The sequence below is a fragment of the Phocoena phocoena genome, chromosome 17 (genome assembly GCF_963924675.1).
Source record: "Phocoena phocoena chromosome 17, mPhoPho1.1, whole genome shotgun sequence".
Classification (NCBI taxonomy): Eukaryota; Metazoa; Chordata; class Mammalia; order Artiodactyla; family Phocoenidae; genus Phocoena; species Phocoena phocoena.
In genome coordinates, this window is record NC_089235.1 from 53423783 (window position 1) to 53430222 (window position 6440).

General features: G+C 34.6%; 1 non-coding gene across 1 annotated transcript; it reads right to left on the bottom strand.

Annotated features, from left to right (window-relative positions):
* Positions 1-3596: 3596 nt before the first annotated feature.
* LOC136137389 (U6 spliceosomal RNA) lies at positions 3597-3700 on the bottom strand. Its single transcript, XR_010656728.1, has one exon. It is a non-coding gene; the product is annotated as a U6 spliceosomal RNA (small nuclear RNA).
* Positions 3701-6440: the final 2740 nt, after the last annotated feature.

The following is a 6440-nucleotide window of genomic DNA, read 5'->3' on the forward strand; positions in this document are numbered from 1 at the left end:
ACAGGATGAATACAATATATAGAAATAACTATGGTACAAAATAGAAAATATAGGTGCAGTAAGAGAAAAATACTGCAATTAAAAAGACTTTGCAATAGTTCAGCAAGAAGTAATAAAGGCTTATGCTAGGGAGATTGCAGTGGAAATAGGGAAGAATGTGGATAGTATTTAGGAAATGGAATTAGGTCTTTTTGGCAGTTTGCATGTAAGGGGATAATAGAAAGGAGGAGTCAAAAACGTTGCATTTTTTGAATCCTTTTAAATTGCTGTTTGGGGATGTTTTTGACAGAAATATTTTAGTTACTTGAACAGTGAAATTGTTAATATTTTCTTCGTTCAGTTTATTTTAGAGTCACGTTCTTTTCATCCTCTCAGTTAGTAGGCCAACTCCAGGCATAGGCGTTCAGAAAATCATTCAACGCGTATGGCAATACAACCTGCACGTGTACAAAATGCATGAGCATTGCTAAGGGAGCCTTTTGGAACTCTTCTTACTGAAAAGAGTCTACTCGCCCTTTACACCCTTCTAACCCTAGGAGTAGAAAGTGTTTTGCCTTTCTTTAGAAGGGATTGGCAATAGTGGCTCTACAGAGCAGTTTAGGATCAGGTACTGCAAGAGTTAACTGCATTTTCCTTGCTTTCTGGTTTTGTTTCGCTTTTATTATTTTTGTTTTGTTTTGAACTTTCATATCAAGGTATAGTACACAAGCAGTGTATACAGTAAAATAAACTGGTGTTGCCACCACTCAAATTGAGATACAGACCTTAGTTCCCTCATGCTTCTATACCACCCCCCCAATCAGAGGTGAACACCATCTTTTATTATGTAATTTTTAACCAGTCAGTGTAATATCTTACTAGTTGAGAAAATTATTACATGCTCTTTTCAAGACTTTAGGAGGTTATTGCTCATATCTAGTAATTGAAAGCAAAGCAGTGCTCTCTCCTTTAATCCACTTGAAATACTTTTTAAAATAGCATATTAGTACAGTGATGGTGTATTTATCCAGGGAGATTTAAATATTTATGTTATATTTTAAATTTCATTGCTTATCTTATATCCATATAAGATAATTTTAAAATAAAAGTCAGCATCTCAGTTTTGCGTAGATGGAACATACAGCTATCTTTTTAATTTGGCTCCATGATCATTATTACTTAAGTTACATTTTATTCCCTTTTAAGTAAATATGTATAGAACTGAAGTCCAAATATACTGTTGATGTTTTCTTATTTTGGAAAAAAATATTAAATTATGTTTTCTTTTTTTGTTTTATGGAATCACTCTACTCCAAATATTGGTGTTAACCGACTATAATGATTGCTTGGAAACTTTCTACTGATGGCCTAGGAGTAGGATAAGTTTTAGTTGTGACTTTGTTATTGGTTTTTGCCTCACCTTGAACAGAAAAGTTAACTTCAGTGTATCTTAAGTCTGCTAGTTGAGAAAGCTAAGAAGTTGGATGATACATTGATATATTCAAATTACCCCAACATAAGAGTCATGATTCTAAATGCTTACTCAGTAATTTTCCTCCTTTGACAGATGAAAGGCAAGGAAAAGCTAAAACATAAAATTCCATTGTCAGAAACATCATTCCTCTGTGTGTGTGTGTGTGTGTGTGTGTGTGTGTGTGTGTGTGTACATACCTGTAATTTCTTGTGACTTGATTTAACATGTGATCTACTCTACCTCTACACTGGAAAAATAACCATCTCTCATGAATTAACAAATTTTAGTTTCCTTTTACCTCTTGTGTATTTATTTTGAGTCTCTGAATGAAAAAACTTATGGTTACTTAATATATTTAACTCTAACTTATGCCAAAACTCATTTTAAGAAATATTTAAATTAGTGATTGTTAGGATAATATATGTAGTACATATATGGTATAGGTGACTAAAATGTGTAAAGAAATATTTGGAAATAATGACCATGTTTAAAAGGCTAGCAAAATGATACCTGTTTTGCCATTTTTGAGAATTTTTTTTATCCTGTGGTTGCCACGGCTTTAACTAGTTCCCAGTTCCTTAGCATTTCTTTTATATAAATCATATCTTTTGATTTAATCATAGGGAGGCAGTATGAGTGTGATCTTTTAGGACTCAATCATTAGACTACCTGGGTTCAGATTCCACTTTTGTAACTTAACAGCTCTGTGTCTTCGGGCAGCTTACTTAACCACTCTGTGCCTTGGTTTCCCTATCTAAAATAGGAATAAAATAGTACTTACCTCCAGTCCTTCATAGGGTTGTTCTGAGCATTAAACGAGTTATGACATGTAAAGCACTAAGAAAGCTTGTATTAGAGTAAGAGTTAGCTATTATGGTATGTTGAAATGCTGCTGTGAAATCAGAGTTCATTCCTAGAGAAATTCTGTAATATGTTTCTTGTCACTAATTGACTTAGTTTCCTACTGAAAATTGGCTCTCCATAGTTGCAACTAATCAATATAAAATAATGGTATTAATGACTTCTTTTAAGATTCTAATCAGAATCTGAAAACTCATGACATAATACTGTTTTTTTAATGTCTTATTAGATTGTTTTTACTAGATTTTTGAGCTACAGTTGACACAAAATGAACTGCACATTTTTTAAATGTGAAATTTTATCAGTTTTGATTAATATATACACTCCTGTGAAACCGTCACCACAGTCAAAATAGTAAGTATATCCAGTACCTCCAGTACTCATGCTCCTTTGTACTTCATCCTTCCCACCCCTTCCTGCCCCATCTCAAGTCACCACTGATCTATTTTCTGTCACTAGAGATTTGTTTGTATTTTCTAGAGCTTTTTTTTTTTAATAAATGGGATCATATAGTATATATTCTTTTTTTGTCTGGCTTCTTTTCATTCAGCTTAATTGTTTTGAGATATATCCATGCTATTGCTTGCAGTAGTAGTTCATTCTTTTTTATTGTTGAGTAGTGTTCTTTTATATGTATATACCACAATTTGTTTATCCATTCACCTGTTGATGTACATTTGGGTTGTTTCCAGTTTGGAGCTATTAAAAATAAAGCTGCTGGGCTTCCCTGCTGGCGCAGTGGTTGAGAGTCCGCCTGCCAATGCAGGGGATACGGGTTCGTGCCCCTGTCCAGGAAGATCCCACATGCCGCGGAGCGGCTAGGCCCGTGAGCCATGGCCGCTGAGCCTGCACGTCCGGAGCCTGTGCTCCGCAGCAGGAGGGGCCACGACAGTGAGAGGCCCACGTACCGCAAAAATAAAAAAAAATTTTAAAATAAAATAAAGCTGCTATTCAAAAACAACACGTTTTTGAATGGGTGTATGGTTTCATTTATCTTGGGTAAATTCCTAAGAGTAGAATGGTTGGGTCATATGCTGCATGTTGGTTTAACTTTGTAAGAAACTGCGAACTGTTTTCCAAAATGGCTGTATCATTTTACCTTCCCACTACCAGTGTATGAGAGTTATGGTTGCTTCACATCCTTGACAGTACTTGGTATTTTTAATTTGAGCCATTTTAACATGTGTGTAATGGTTTTTAAGTGTTTTTCTTTTTAACATCTTTATTGGAGTATAATTGTTTTACAATGTTGTGTTAGTTTCTGCTGTATAACAAAGTGAAAAAAAAAATGGAACGCTTCACGAATTTGTGTGTCACCTTTGCACAGGGATCATGCTAATCTCTGTATCGTTCCAGTTTTAGTGTATGTGCTGCCAAAGCGAGCAATAAGTGTTGTTTTAATTTGCATTTCTCTGATGATTAATGATGTTGACCATTATTTCAATGTACTTATTTACCATTGTATATCTTCTTTGGTGAAGTGTCTATTCACACCTTTTGCCCATTTTCAAAAAATTAAGTTGTTTTCTTACTGAGTTTTGAGAGGTTCTTATGTATTCCAGATACAAGTTCTTTATCAGATATGTGCTTTGCAAAGATTTTCTTCCAGTCTGTGTGGCTTGTCTTTTTATTCCCTTAACAGTGTTTTTGAATTGTAGAAGTTTTAAATTTTGATGAAGCCCTGTTTATCCTTTTTTTTTTATGGATTGTGCTTTTGGTATCGTATCTAAAAAAATATTTGCCTAACCCAGGTCACAAAGATTTTGTCCAATTTTATTTTTCTAGAAGTTTTGTAGTTTTAGTTTTTGTTTTTTTTGTCTGCGTTGGGTCTTCATTGCTGCTCGTAGCTTTCTCTAAGTGCAGCAAGCGAGGGCTACTCTTCTTTGTGGTGCTCAAGCTTCTCATTGTGGTGGCTTCTCTTGTTGCAGAGCACAGGCTCTAGGTGCATGGGCTTCAGTAGTTGTGGCATACAGGCTCCGTAGTTGTGGCTTGCGGGCTCTAGAGCACAGTCTCAGTAGTTGTGGCGCATGGGCTTAAGTTGCTCTGTGGCATGTGGGAGCTTCCCGGACCAGGGCTCGAACCCATGTCCCCTTCATTGGCAGGCAGATTCTTAACCACTGCACCACCAGGGAAGTCCTAGTTTTAGGTTTTATATTTACATCTGTGGTCCATTTTGAGTACTTTTTGTAAATGGTGTGAAATATGGATTGAAGGTTTTGGGGTTTTGGTGGCTTTTTTTGGCATATGGGTATCCAGTTTTTCCAGCACTATTAGTCAGAAAGACTGTCCCTTCTCCACTGAATGGCCTTCACATGTTCATAAATTTCAGTTGTTCATATTTTGTGGGTCTATTTCTATACCTTCCGTTCTGTTCCATTGATCTATTTATCAGTCTTGACTCCAGTACTACATCATTTTGATTACTGTAGCTTTATAATGAATCTTGAAATCAGGTAGTATTAGCCCTTCTGCTTTGATTTTTTTCAACATTGTTTTGACCATTATAGGTCCTTTACGTTTCTATATGAATTTTAGAATTAGCTTATCAAATTTTAGAGAAAAAAGCTTGCTGAGATTTTGATTGGGATTTCACTGAATCTGTAGTTCAATTTAGGGAGATTTGATATCTTAAAAGTATCAAGTCTTTGAGCCATGAAAGATCTTTAAGTTAATAAGGGTCTTTTAATTTCTCTCATCAATATTTTGTAGTTTCTAATACATAAGTCTTTCATTAGATTTGTCCCTAAGTACTTTATATTTTCTGTACTCTTATAATTTTTAAAAATTTTAGTTTGTGATCATTTGTTGCTAACATAAAAATACAGTTGATTATAGATTCCATTGAATTTTCTACATAGACTATAGATACAGTTTTACTTCTTCCTTTCCAGTCTGAATGCCTTTTATTTCCTTTTCTTGCTTGATTGCACTGGCCAGAACCTCTGCTACAGTGTTAAGCAGAAGTGACAAAAGCAGATGTGCTTATGTTGTTCATAATCTTAGGTGGGAAGTGTCCAGTTTTTCACCATTAAGTCTCATGTTACTATGGGTTTTTCATAGATGTCCTTGGTCAGGTTGAGAAAGTTCCCTTCTATTTCTCGTTGGTTGTTTTTAAGGAGTTTTGTGTCTGTTCATAAGATACAGGTCTCTAGTTTTCTTTTCTGATCATGTCTTTGGTCTAGATTAGTGTCAGTGTAATGGTAGCCTCAAAGAGTGAGTTGATAAAAAATCCCTCTCCTTCAGTTTTCTGGCAGTGTGTGTAGAATTGGTATTACTTCTTAAGTATTTGATAGAATTCACTCATGAAGCCATCTGGGCTTGGGGGATTTTTAACTACAAATTCAATTTCTTTAATAAATACAGAGATTTTCAGGTTATCTGTTTTTTCTTGCTGTGCTTTCATAACTTGTTTCTTTCAAGGAATTTGTCCATTTCATCTTGTCAAATATAGGCATAAAGTTATAATACTTTCTCAATATACTCTTCTATTTGCAGGCTCTCTAGTAATGTCACCTCTCTTTTTTGATATTGGCATAATTTGTTATTAGGGACATGTGTTTTGGGTTCTTATGTACTTTTGATTAACTGACCCCTTTATCACTATGAAATGAACATTTTTATGTCTGCTAATATTATTTTCCCTAAAAATCTACTCTGTGACATTGAAATAGTCAATTTAACTTTCTTTCAGTTAGTGTTAGCATGGTATATTTTTCTGTCATCCTTTTGCTTTTAACCTATTTGTGTTTTTATACTTAAAGTACATTTTTTGCAGGCAGCGTGTAATGATATAATTCCTTTTTTTATCCTATCTAACAATCTCTGGCTTTAAATTTGCATTTAATGAGATTATTGCTCCAGTTAGATTTAATTCTATCCTCTTGCTATTTGCTGTTCCATCTAATATTTGTTCCCCTTTACCTTGTTTTCTGCTACCTTTTCTATTGAGTATTTTCTATCTTCTCTGTTGGCTTATTAGCTATAACTGGACTTTACCCCTCAGAGAATATGATTTAATTGATTTACTAGGGGTGGGCCCAGTTATCATTATTTCTTTAAATATGTGTGAACTACTGGACTAGATGATCTCTACAGTTCACTTCCAGTTTATTAGCTATGTGCCCAT